The sequence below is a fragment of the Cyanistes caeruleus genome, chromosome 28 (genome assembly GCF_971803275.1).
Source record: "Cyanistes caeruleus chromosome 28, bCyaCae1.hap1.1, whole genome shotgun sequence".
NCBI classification, from domain to species: domain Eukaryota; kingdom Metazoa; phylum Chordata; class Aves; order Passeriformes; family Paridae; genus Cyanistes; species Cyanistes caeruleus.
In genome coordinates, this window is record NC_141728.1 from 1,277,984 (window position 1) to 1,292,127 (window position 14,144).

Here is a 14,144-nt window from a genome sequence, read left to right on the forward strand (position 1 = left end):
GGCTGTGACAGCACAGAGGTGGCTGTGACATTACAATGTGGCTGTGTGACATCACAGAGTGGTTTGTGACATCAGAGACCAGTTGTGTGATGTCACAGGCCAGGCTGTGACATCACAGGGGGCTGTGTGAGGTCACTGTGTTGGTCACTCTGCCCCAGCCCCCCCTCACACTGACCCCCCCAGAGAAGTCCAACACTGTCCATGCCCAGTGGGGTCCCCTGTCCCCCGCTGTCCCCCCGGTGCTCCTGGAGCCACAGCCTAAGGATGTTGCACAGGATCCAGCCCAGAGCCTGGCACGGGGACAAGGGGCCGGGGCTGTGTGAGCAGGACATCAAGGACATGCATGATCCCGGTCCCTGGGGCCTGGCTTGGGTTCCCCAGGGCAGGAAAGATGTCTGGCAGCTGCAGCAGGCTCACGCCAGGGCCTCCAAGCTGGGGCTGCAGCCCTTGGGCTGTGAGGAGAGGCTGAGGGAGCTGGGCTTGTCCAGCCCGCAGCAGGGAAGGCTCAGGGGCTCCTCATCCCAGCCTGGCAGTGCCACCCAGGAGCTGATGGAGAACACAGAGCCAGGCTCTTCACCGGGGGCTGGCCAGAGACAAAAGACAATGGGGGCAAGGGGAAAGAGGGGACAGCAGCCACGACAGCAGGAAACCTTTGTTCCCATGGCCTCAGCCACGTGCTGACATGCTGCCCCCTCCCTGTTCTTTGCCATTTGCCAATCCACACCAAATCAAGCCTTGAACCACCTGCTCTGGGCCTCTTGCTGACCCCTTGGGCTCCAGACTTGCTGAGATCCTTTCCCATTCAGCTCTCGGATGATCCTGGGACAATGCTGGTCCCTGTTTGAGACTGGAGCAGAGCAGATGGGACAGGAGCCCTCCAGGGCTGTAGGGCACCTGCAGCTTGTGAGGTGCACGAGCACATCTCATCAGCTGGGTCAGTTGAGTACTTTTAAAAAATGTCAATGTTTTCCCACCAGGAGGAAGCAGGAATATCCTGGAATTTTACAATGACAGGAAAAGGAATACTGATCTTCCCCTTTAATTTGTGTCACCAATATTCTGTTGTCTCTTATTTCATGTCCTTCCTCATTCAGGAGTTTCCACCTCTCCTGTTTAAATGGCCGTGTCTAAGGACATCTCTTAACAAGAGCAGCTGCATCTGTGTCCTTCCCATTGCTCCCAGACTTCCTCCTCTAGCTGCACTCTGGGCATTCCAATGGCTCTCAACTGAGTGGCTTCACACTTGGAGCTTCAGGGAGTTGCCCAGTCTTTCTTTCAGAACTTCAAATAACTCCTCATGAAACATCTTAATTGTGTTTAAGGCTCTTCCAATTCCCTTTGTCTTTATCTAAAAATGTTCCTGTATGGATATCCCTGGTGGATTGTGGGCACGTCAGATGCTGCTGGGTTGTGTCACATTGCTGAGGGAAGAGTTTTGATGTTTTTCAAATGGTATCACGTTTCCATGTTTTCTGTTGGCCATGAAGAGAAACTTGCTGTGCCTCTGAGTGTCCCCAGTTGCTGAGCCCCAAAGGACACAGAGGCGCTGAGTTGTGGTTCCCAGTGCAGTGGTGGCACTTGGAGCTCCCTCCATGGGCACAGCAGAGCTGCCGTGTCCCACAGAGTCCCTGGCAATGCAGGGATGAAGGGAACAGGCCAGGCTGTGGGGATCAGGGCCAGGGCACGGCCAGGGATTTGGGCTGGTTGTGAGGCCAGGGCAGGACGCGGCCCTTGGCCTTGCTGAACCTCATCCAATTGTGCTGGGCCCATGGCTCCAGCCTGCCCAGATCCCTCTGCAGAGCTTCCTGCCCTCCAGCACAGCCACACTCCCAGCCAGCTTGGGCTCCCCTGGCAGCTGCCTGAGGGGGCCCTGGGTGCCCTGGGCCAGAGCAGCAATAAAGAGATTGAACTGAGCTGGCCCCAGCCCTGAGCCCTGGGGACACCCCTGGATGTGGCTCCATTCCTCAGCTGCTCTGGGGGCCAGGGCTGGGATGAGAGCCCAGCCCTGAGAGGGGGGGCTTTAAGGACAAAGTCTGATGGATTTTCAGCCATAAACAGTGATAGTAAAAGATTTGAAAATCATAGGAAATTAGGAGAGTGAGGAAGAAAGTTAGGCTTGGCAAGCCTTGGGAAGAGTGTTAAAAGTAGGCCCTGGGAAATGTTAGGCCTTGTGCTTGCTAAGATCATGTGAAACTGCACCTGTGTAAGCAGTATATGGTAAATGATACAATTGATAGATGTGATTAGATATAATTATTGTTTAAAGAGTCATGAGAAACTATGTTAGGGGTTTGAGGGGGGATCATGAGAAATCCATGCTTGGGTAAAATCAATGCATGAAATAGAATAATGTAAGTTTAATAATTAATATGTAAATTATGTAATGATAGATTATAAAAACACGTTCAGCTCAAAACCAAGATGTGTCAGATTTGGGTCTGTGTACCCCTGACACCCAGAGCTCTTAAAAAAGCACCTTCATATAATCATTCTGTGATTATGTGTTCCTGAATGCTAACAAAGGGACTTGATTTTCAGATCTATTCAAAGTGACTTAGGAGGTGCTCATGATCAATATCAACTGGAGATTGCTGATATCAGTCTATATACAGGAAAACAAAACTAAATAGGACAAAAAAATAACCCTGCACTATTTAAAAATATAGTATATTCTCTTTGAATACACTTCTGGAATCTGTATAATTAACCCGAGAAGAACTGAAGACTTAACATTAAATTATTCACAGGGGCTTGTCTTCTTGGAGTGGTTTGAATTAGGACTGAATTCCTGGGCTGAAGAGCTGAAGACTGAACAAGCCTCTGGGAAGTAAAACTCATCAGGGAACCTCCCTCCAAGTTGCTGTGGATCCATCCTCAGCAGAGCAGGAATGAACAGATCCCAGGCTTTCCAGGCTGCTGAAGAGCTGTGAGCTCACGTGCAGTCCCAGGGGCTCCTTGGTGACATCCCAGGGCTCCTTCATCTTCCTGAGGCTCGTGAGGTGACAGTCCCAGGGCTCCAGGGTGACAACAGAGGTGTCTCCACGCTGCCAAGGAGCCAATTTGTCACAGGCAGTGACAGGAGTCCAGTGGTGACATCCCTGTGCTGCTAAAGAACAGTGAGGTCAGCGACACTGCCAGGGGCTCCAGGGTGACATCCCAGCAGTGCCCAGGCTGCCAAAGAGCCGGGATGTCACCGACACTGCCAGGGGCTCCTGTCATGGGCACAGTGGGAGCTTCAGGCAAAGGTTATTAGAGAAGCTCCTGTTGGGTCACCAGGTGCAGAAAGGACCCCCAACACCCCAATTACACCCCAAGATCCCCCAAGCCACGGCCCTCAGGCTTTCTAAACTCCTTCTTTGAGAGGAGCCTGGGAGTGCCTGGATCCAATCCCAGCCCCAGACTTTGTCAGTGATTTCTGTGTAAAGGATTATATAGGTCGAATAGAACCTTTGTACAACTTTGTCCCTCAAAATGAAGAACAGCAAAGCAAAAGTATTCATATACATTTAGATGTGATTGATTAGGATCCTGACTCAACAGAAATCAGAATTATTTACTCCACTATATAGTGGCTGTAACATATATCTTAACATAGTGCCCTAGGAAAGAAAAAACACTGAGATGAAAGAGGCCCTTAGGCTCCTGAGCTGGACAGAGCTGACCCAGGGGTTTGGACAGTTCTGAGCCTTCATCCCTGAAGACCCCTCAGTGACCACCAGAGTGAACTGCGCATGCCCAGAGGGGTGTGGAGCTCATTACCATATGGAATGGTGATGGGAGGGGCCAAGAAATTAATATGCATTAAGCAAATTGTGCAATCCTATGCATATGGAATACCTTGGGGGATAAATAGAGAATGTACACCTTGTGACGTTTGCACACATCTTTGGAGGATCAATCCCCCCTGTGCCCGGGTGCCTGTCAATAATAAATAATCAAACCTACTTTAAAACTCCTGCAGTTTTAGAGTCTTTCCATGTGTCAGTTTTGGGGAGCCAGGCAGGAGTCCTCTCTATCCCCCTGTGGGAGCAGACGGGGGATGGACTCCCCAAGGCGCGCCCCGGGATCTTCTCGGGGTACTCCTCAACTGGTGCGCTCAGCGCAGGGATAGACGAGGAACCTGCTGCCCGTGGATCAAAGGGTTTGTATTATAATCCAGCCTCGGGGGGTCTGGACTAAAGGGCTGCTGCTGCTGAGCCGCAGGGAGACGTCCCTGCGCGTAGCCTCGTCCCTGCTGGGGTAAGGTGGGCTTGCAAGTGACCATGGGTCAGTGAGCGGTGCAGGGACCGCTTGGGCTGATTGCGCGGCCGGCAGGAGGGGACCGGCTGGGGCCGGCAAAGGGGGGTTCATTGACCAAAGGGATTGGCCACTGGCAATTCTGGGGGTGGCTGGAACGAACCCCTGTGTTAATGCTGCTGTTTGGTGAAGTGTGTTATGTCCAGACTTTTGGTTGTGTGTGAGTGACTGAGACAGTGGCTGAGACGTGGTTAGGACAATTACGAATGTAGAGTGTGACTCAAAGACTGTAGTTTTGGGTTTTTCTCTCTTTCACTGTAAGTTTTTTAGCAGTCATTTTGTATTTTCCCAGAGCTTTTAGTGATTTGTGTGTATTTCTGTAGCAATACTGCTCTCTTGTGTCAAAAGTTATAATCCCAGCACACTGGTAACTTTCCTTCACTTTCTGTGTTGGATACGCTGGTTGTTCAATCTTATTAGTCATAACAAGTGATGGAAGGGCTGAAAGAACGCTACAAGCCTGGCAAGGCAAATTAAAGGACTACCTCTGCCCCAGAGGTTTGGCCTGGACCCTTGGGAGTTTGTAAACCCAGGGCACCACTGGACAGACAGAGGGAACGAGCGGGTGTTATTAGAGGGAGTTTATCAAACTTCTGCCGGAAATATCACAGCTTTGGATTGGGAACAGCCCTCTCCTAAAGATCTGGAAATGCCAGAAGGGACAGAAGGGATGCCAGGAATGGTGTGTTGTGATGGACTGGCATTTAAGAAACAAAGGGAAACACCAAAGGAGTTTAAAGCTGCTGGAGGCTGATGGGAGTTTTTTCTCCTGGGCAATAACTGGCCATTTCTAAGAATTGTCACTAGTTTTGACCATTGAAAAGTGAGATCAACCTTTGAACATCACCTTAAAACCTCAGCCCAGGAATTTCTTGTTCTCTTTGGTTTCCAGCTTTGGAGAGGTAACAGGGCTCTGGTTCAGCCTCCTCCCCCCAGGCCGGACAAGGCCACGGGAGGGGAGCGGGGCTGGCCGGAGCCGTGCGGGTCCCGGGAAGGATGGAGACTGTGAAGTGTCAGGAGCCCTTTCTCAGAGGGTTCTCTGAGCCTTGTACAGCGGGGCTGCCGGGCCAGGCCAGTTCCTGGCTCTGCTGCAGTTTCTGCCGCTGCTGAGTTTCACCAGAGACTGCCGAGGAAGGGGAGGGAAAGATATTGACCTGCAGCGTGCTGAGATAATGGCCACACTCTCCAGAGCAGCCATGGAAAAAGTCTTCCATCGCAGACAGCCCCAGCTGCTGCTCCAGCAGAGATCACGGGACAATCCACAAGGCCTGGGAAAGATTTTAACCCTTTTCACTACCCAGATGAGACTTGCAGATTAATGCTTTTTTCCAGAAAGAAAGAAAGAGAGAGATAGATCAACATGTAAAGAAACAACTTAAATTATCAAAGACAGTGAAGAAATGAATTTAGCTTCAGATGGGGAGAGAAATAAGGAGATCCCTTAATAAGCTGAAATATTCTTTTGTTAAAGCTATGGAGATGGACAATAGTGTTCTGGAAAAACTTCTTTAATTCATGAAAGAGTAATTTAGGGGGAATAGAATATTTCAAAGTGTAGGTCTGAGCAAAAGGTGAAGTAGTTGTGGTCCCATGAGATACTGAAACAGAAGAGAAGTGATAGCTGTTGAATATTTGTGGCGCTTAAGAGACAAAGAGAAAACTTCTATTTCCAGAGATGCTCACAAAGACAGATGAAGAGAACTTTTGCTTTAGAATAACTCATCCTTAAAATGACACCCCTTGCCTCATTGGCCCATAACACATCTCAGATTGCTGTGAAATTAGATGAGAGAGCTGATGGCAGAGTTTTCTGGGCAGCTGGCATCAGAGAAATAGAAAGCTATGAGAAAATGATTTTCTTGTGAAAACCTCTATAGATTAGAAGAAAAAAACTTCTTTTTCTTTACAAAGACTGATGAAAAGACTATAGAAAAGTTGAGACTGTTTTAACCACCAAGTTTTTTTTGTCTCTATGTTGTCATGTGAACAAAGAGAATGGATGAGTAGTGGGGACAAAAGGGTTTGTGGAAGATTTATACTCGTTTCTCATTCTTGTAGTTTTGTTAACTTTCTTTATTCCTTTTAAATTTTAAGCCTGTTCTGTTCTTTTTTCTAATCCATATCTCACAGCAAGAAATGAATAAGTTTTCCAGTGATTTTTTAGTAAATGCTTTAAAACCACATTTATTTGGTGCATTGGCAGGGAAACGAAATTGGCAAATCTAAACTACTACATTTGTATTTGTGGTATTGGGGTGTTTCACTCCCAACAGGGACAATATTTTGCGTGGGTATTATTCCAGTGTAAGGTTTGTGCACCACGCTGGCACTGCTCTTCTGCCCAACAGCCCAGGGGGTGCCCGCAGTGTGAGCGAGCACAGGTTGGTTGTGAGCCTGAGATCTTAAAGCCTGTGTGTGGAAGGACCCATTTTTTGCCTCAGACTTGGGTTGTGCACAAGAAAAGAGGTAAAAGAGTGTGAGAAATTGGGAGGAAAAATTTAGGTGGAAATGGGATAAGAAAAGGAGAAGTTAATGGGGGCAGGACAGAGCAAGGAGGTACCGAGAGCCAGCCCACTGGGATGTGTCTTAGCACACTGGAAAGAAATCACAAGCACTGGGGGCACTGAGAACAAAAAGAGTTCAATAAAATATTGTTCTCACTGGGGGCTGTTGGATCACCTGGATGACGGTGCAAGGTGGCCCCCAGTAGCACAGCAGAGTACAACACCCTGCTGCGGTTCATGCTTTTCCTTAGACACCAGGGGAAGCGGGATGAGCTTTGGGGTTGTGATATGTTTTTCTCCCTCTGGAATAACCCTGAATGGCAGAGGGACTGTGGGATCAAAGCTCCCTCTGATCCTTTGGTGTTGGCACTTGAGAAAGAAAATCAGGCCAACCAAGGGAAGCTCAAACGGTGCTGTTGGAGCTGCAGCCTCGGCCACAGGTGCATCAGGCTGAGTAAGGCCTATCCAGCAGCAGCCCAGCAAGAACAGAACTGTACTCATTTAATCAGCCCTCCCTTTAGGAGGCAGCAGGAGGAAGAGGTGCACTTGGAAGCTCCATTTGCCCCTCTGCCCCCTCCACACCTGGAAGCTCCATTTCCCCTCCACCTCCTCCCGACAGCTTTAAGGGGCATCAGCCCCAACACCCCCAGGTAGCCCGATTGCATCCCGGAGCAGAAAGCAGGGACTACAGGCACCCTTGTGGGAAGCAATAGCACCAGAAGCGACAATGGTAGTTAAGGAACCCTTTTCTCCTCTCAACACAGAGGTGTGAGAAAAGGTCACAAAGAATTATCAGAGTGACCCAGTAAACACTGCCAATGTTTACGATATATAGTCAAACAACATAACCCAGATTGAAGGGGGACACAATTGTTATTAGATGCATTAACCAAAACTGAGAAACAATTGGTTCTAAAACCAGCAGGGGACCTGGCAAAGGACCATTATAAAACATTACAAATGGATGGAAAAGAATACTTTCCTCTGCAGGACCCACAATGGGATCCAAATCAGTTGAGTTGAAGGAGAAAGTCAGAAAGCTGCCAGGAGTGGAGAGTGAAGGGAGTGGAGAGGGCTGGACCTAAAACCATGAACTGGGCAGCCTTATATGCAATCAAACAAGGTCCCTGGGAATCGCCCTGGGAATTCCCAGATCCTTGGAAGGACGCGATGCGCAGACACACACCACTGGAGCCGGGCTCTGAAGTAGGAATACAGCAGCTAGTTCATCTATTTCTGGAACAATCCATGAGGGACATGAGGTGTAAACTCCAAAAGCTTTGGGGGGCAGATGGGTGAAACTTAGAAGCCTTATTGGAAGAGGCATGGAGAGTTTTCAGCAATTGCGAAGAGGGATATAAGCAAGAAATGAAGAAGCTAGTAGCTGTGGTACAGGAGGAAGGAAAAGGGAAAGGAAAGCACAGACAAGGACCACCCAAACGAGGCCCATCTCGACTGGGTAGAGACAAATGTGTGTACTGTGGAGAATTTGGTCACTGGAAAAATGAGTGTCCAAAGTGGAAGTGAGATGGCCAAAAGAAAGAAGGGAAAGGAGGGGTGGTTGCAGTCTCACATCCACAAGAAGACTGAAGGGGACTCAGGGAGTCCACCCCAACAGAACCCCTGTTTATAAAAATGGAACCGTAAAAAAAAGAAAAAAAAAATAGAATTTTTGGTTGAAACTGGAGCAAATTAATTGGTTTTAAATAAGGCCTTGATGCCTGTGAGTTATGAGAATTATGTTATGATCAAAGGGTGTGGTAGTTTAGCATTTAGGGCAAGAAGTGGGAAACACCCACAGCAGTGGTTCCTCTGAGAGAGGCTGTGGGGAGTTCCTTCTGTGCTTGAGATCAAGCCAATAGCTGGCCAGTTCTGACCACTGACAGCATTCTGCACCACTGAAGAGTAACTTCACCTTTGTGAATGCCACCTTTTAAACACCCAAGGCCAGGAACTGGTCTCTTTCTTTGCAGCCTTGAAAGGCAGCAGAGCTGTGGTGTGGCTGGCCCCGCTCCCCCGTGGCCTGTGCGGCCTGGGGGGGGCTGGGCCGGAGCCCAGCTGCTCCCGGGGGGAGATGGAGACTGCGGGATCCCCCCCAGGCCAGGCCAGGCTCTGCTGCGCTGCTGGCTTTCCCGGGAAGCCCTCCGGGTCCCGTTCCAGCGGGGTGGCCAAAGCCCTTCCCAGGGGAGCCCCCGGCCCCCAGGCTGGGCCAGGCCACGGCTGATGACACTCGCCAACACCCCCCCTGCCCCCCGGCCCGCACAGACAGCTCCTGAGAGCTGGCACCAGCCACACCTGAAATCCCACACCACCACTGCCTGCCATGGCTTGGGACACATTTAACCCTTGCACTACACACAGGAGACCTGCAGACTTTAATCCTCTCTCCAGGAAAAGAAAAGAACCAAGTGACACGGAAAAGGACAACGTGAAACATCAAGGTCAGTAAAAGAAGGAATCAAGCCTCAGATGGAAGGAGAATGAGGAGATGCTCTAATAAGCTGAAACAGTCTTTTGGTAGGGCCATGGAGATGAATAATAATGTTCTGAAAAATAACTCCTTGAATTCATGAAGGAATATTGGGGATTGAAGTATTCAAGCTGTAGATCTGGGCAAAGGTATCCACTGATGAAGCCAATCTGATGGTGGAGTAGCTGTGATCCCATGAGAGCTTGAACAGAGAGAGGAGATGAGAGCTGATGAAGACCCTTTCAGGGAGAGAAGAAGAAAACCTCTGTTCTCAGAGATCAAGAGAACTTTTGCCTTAAAATAATACTCCTTAAGCTCATGGCCCATGAACACACCTCAGAGTGGTGTGAAAATGGGAGGAGAGGGCAGAGTTTGTGCCTAGGTGACTGCCATTTGTAGAAATGAAAATTGACGAGAAAGATGTTTCTTGTGGAGAACTCTCCATGGCATGACAAGAGAAAACTCCTCTCCCTGCACAGACTGATGAAAAGACTATTGTATAGTTGGCACTGCTTTAACATCCCAGGTTTTGTCTCTGCTGTGTCACTTGGGAAAGGAAAAGTTGGGTGTGGGGGGAGGAAAGGTTTCTGGAGGTTTTATTCTTGTTTCTTCTACTTGTAGACTGCCCATAAAGTTTCTTTATTCCCATTCAGTTTTAAGCCTGATTTGCCCTTCTCCTAATCTCCATGTCACAGCAAGAAAGTTGGAAGTACTCTGTTGATTGTAGCTGGAGCTAAACCCACCATACACAGGCACTCCTGACAGGACTTGTGCTCCAGACCCCTCAGCAGCCTTGTTGCCCTTCTCTGGACACGCTCCAGCCCCTCCATGGCCTTCCTCAATTGGGGGCCCAGGACTGGACACAGCACTCGAGGTGTGGCCTCAGCAGTGCCCAGCACAGGGGAAGAATCCCTGCCCTGCTCCTGCTGGCCACACCATTCCTGATCCAGGCCAGGGGCCATTGGCCTTCTTGGCCACCTGGGCACACTGCTGCCTCATGGCCAGCCTGCTGTCCATCAGTGGCCCAGATCCCTTTCTGCCTGGCCGCTGTCCAGCCACTCTGGCCCCAGCCTGGAGCACTGCAGGCCTTGTTGTGGCCAAAGTGCAGGAGCCGGCACTTGGTCTTGTTCAACCTCACCTTGTTGGCTTTGGGCCCTGCATCCAGCCTGTCCAGCTCCCTGTGCAGAGCCCTCCTGCCCTCCAGCACATCCACACTCCCAGCCAGCTTGGTGTCAGAATGGTTCCATGAGGCCCTGCAGTGTCACAATGGTCTCCACGGTTCCATGACACTCCGTGGAGTCACAGTGGATCCTTGGTGCTTTGGGCCCCAATTGGATGATGATTTTGCGAACCCTGCCTTTTACCCTCCCCAGGATATCTCTGATTAGCTGATGCTTTGGACCCTCCCTTTGAACTGCCTCCCTATTTCAGCTGTTGCACGCTCACATTTTCTGTCTTTTGCCCCCAAGATTCCCCAGAACAAAAAATCCCCTATTATCCCATGCAAAAGACCTCCCTCTCGTCGTTGTCTCCTCAGAGCACAGACTGAAAGCCCAAAGCCGTAGAGTGAGTACTCTAGTCACACCTGGGCTCATCCTGCTCCTGGGGTGTGACCCACTCCTGTGCAGTCCCAAGTGACAGAGCCAGATCAGCTCCCGTGAGATGTGATATATTCTCCTTCACAGAAGCAGCCAGGTTAAGCTCTCATTCAGCTTTCACCTCTCTACTTTTCTTTCTGCAGGACCTAACGACATCCTTAAACTTTTCCTGAGTTGCCTGTCCCTCTGTCCAAAGGTGATGCACCCTCATCTTTTTCCTGAGTTCCTGCAAAAGCTCCCTGCCCAGCCAGGCCAGGCATTTTCCTCACTAGCTCACTCTGGTGTTGGAGTCTGAGATACAGAGTGTGTGCCCTTGTTTCTAATACTTAGTTCTAGGATTCAAAGAAACACTGAATTTCATATGACATGAAATTCATGAGCATGTTTTCATGGTGATACATGAAAACAAATGTTAAAGCTAGATAGAAAAGTATAAGTGTGTAGATTAGAAAGTTTCTTAAATCACTGGGTGAAAAAGTAGTTTAGAGAACAGGAGACAAGATGGAAGATTTAGGGTGTTGTCTCTTGTCCTTCTCCTTGCTTCTTTATGTTCTTCTCTTAAGGGTTTTTGGGTAGTAGTAAGTGATTGGGTAAAAAATGCCGTAGTGCAGCGCACAGGTGTTGGGTCTTTGGGTCACTAAGAAAAGTAATTTAGTTGGCATCTGTTAATTGGGTAAACGGACATATAAAAGACCTGAAGAGGATCTTTGTTAGCCATTTTACCCCTTTTCTATCATCGTGCACACAGCTCCTTATACCTTGTAATGCTGATAAAAGAAGAATAAACAACTGAGACCGAACAAGAGAAAACTGCCTCTCTTTCCTCAATCTTCAGTTGAAAGGGAAAAAGAACCTAATCTAAAAGTCCCTAACGAGACACCCAACAGCAAGGGTTCTCTCAGCTGCAGATCATGATCGATGAGGACCTGCAGAGGATTGAATGATCCATCTTTCTTTTAGAGAAGTCACTGTCCTCACTCTCTGAGGTTGTCTTACAAAATAGATGTGGGCTAGATCTTCTGCTAATGCAGCAAGGAGGCCTCTGTGCCGCCCTGAAAGAAGAGTGGTGCTTTTATGCTGATCACACTGGAGCGGTCAGAGATTCTATGGCTGAACTGAGGGAAAGATTAGCCCAGAGAAAGAGAGATAGAGAGGCCCAACAAGGGTGGTTCGAATCGCTGTTTAACCAGTCTCCGTGGCTGACCAGCCTGGTGTCCACTCTGATCGGGCCAATCATAATGATCTTACTGGTGCTAAACTTTGGACCATGTTTTAAATGAGCTTGTGTCTTTTGTCAAGAGCCAACTAGAGAGGGTCAACATCCTGTTTGTAGAAAGACAGCAGATGCTCCAAGAATGCACTTGGTCACCTCCTGTGCCTTATTGTTTGTTAATGAAACACTGCGGTGTCGATTTAATAAGTCTTTAACCTTTTTACTTAAGTATAGTGCACCTTATATTTTTACTCAAGTCTATTTATCTACTTTTAAAACTTTTCATAATAGAGATAAATTAGATAAAATGATTAAAAACAGGTATACATAAAATAAAATTAGAACTTAGAAGACTAATACAACTCATATTCCAGCAAATTTAGTTAAGCATTAGGAGGGGGGAAATGTGGTCAGCCAGGGCCCGGCGGTTGGAAGATATCGGGATGTAACGGAAAGATGGAGTCACCCCCCTCCTCCATAGTTTATGGTAATGACCCCCGTAATTAGCCAATAGCACCTAGCTGTGATGAAAGCACATGGGAGTGACACTGTGAACCTAGGTTATAAAGTGTCAAATTCTCCAGCAATAAATGCCATTTTTGCCATCCATCACATTGGTGTTGGGTGCAAATGGACCGAGTGACCTGGGATTGGTCACCGTGCCATTCCTGAACCAAAGATAAAGCGATCTCTCTTTCCTGGAAGGTGTTCAGCTTTGAACAAACTAGTTTTGCTGAAGATGAGCCCAGGCAGTGCTGAGTTAGAGCATTTGATCAAACTCCCAGAGTATCCTCACATCTGTTTGGACACAATTTCTCTTTGTTTTTTCATTGTGAATGCTTTCTCCTGCCCCGCTGCCTCCTGCTTGGAGTTGTACGCGCAGCAGAGTCCCAGAGTTTTCTCAGCAGGCCTGTGCAGCGAGTTCTGAGCCAACGTGTGGCTCTGCTGCCATCCCAAATCTGCGCTTTCCTTGCCCAGCCTGAGCGCAAGTGGGGCATGTGCTGGGCGTGGCTGGAGATTTTCATCACCAAAATCCTCCAGCGTCATGGCATTTCCATCTGCCCATTGCTTTGGAGAGCACAAATCACAAACCACCCATCTCAGCTGATAAATGTCATTGCTTGCAGATTGCTGCAGCCGCACAGCTGAGCTACAAATACACATGAATCAATTTCAGTTGAAAAATGGCATTTATTACAAATTGCTACACCTGCGCTGACAATACACAACTATAAAAATCTCAATTAAGTTTAAAAAAAGTAATTTATTATATTAGCACATCAATGCCAAGTAAAAATATACAAACTTCAGTTAGCAAAAACTTCATTTATTGCTAACCTCTACAAGTCACTATAGGCAACGATTAATGAGGTGTTTAACAACTTAATTTATTACAGATTAGCACAATCTTACAGCCCATATAGAAATACAAAAATATCAGTCTCCCTCTAAATAACCCTGTACTAAGAATTTGATAGATAGAATTATACAACTATACCATTTCGTACATGTTTAAATAGAATTAAATACCTCTACAGATACATCTATAACCATCTACAGATGGAAATACAGATTAACTATTACATATTTCATACAATATATATACACATAGATATATAAAACAAAACTATTTGAAAATATACAAATGTCACTGTCCCAATTTAAATATCCATACAACTACATTTGAACAAATGAGCCGCCCCATCTTCAAAGCCTCTCCCTCAGTGTTTTCCTCCCATGCAGAGCAGCTCTCCTGGACAGGGACAGCAGATGGGACATCTGGGAGGCAAAGGGAAGAGCGAGTCAGTGCTGGGACCTTTCCCTTGGCAGCAGCTGCACTTCCAGCAGGGAAGCGAAAATCTCCGAGCCTCCCCAGGAGGGTTGGCAAGAACAAGCAGGCCGAGCGGGCCAGCGTGTGGCGAGCGCAGGCGCGGCGGGACTGTCCCGCAGCCCCCGGCAGCCCGGCACAGCTCCCGGGCCCTGCCGGCACAGCTGCCTTGCCCAAGGACAGCCCCTGTGCCGGCCGGGGCAGCAGCGCTGAGCAGCCCCAGCACGGGCAGGGG

General features: G+C 48.4%; 1 long non-coding RNA gene across 1 annotated transcript in view; it reads right to left on the bottom strand.

Moving 5' to 3' along the window:
- LOC147649008 (uncharacterized) overlaps window positions 1-14,144 on the bottom strand; it is a 769,650-nt gene that overhangs the window by 24,088 nt on the left and 731,418 nt on the right. The window lies entirely within an intron of this gene.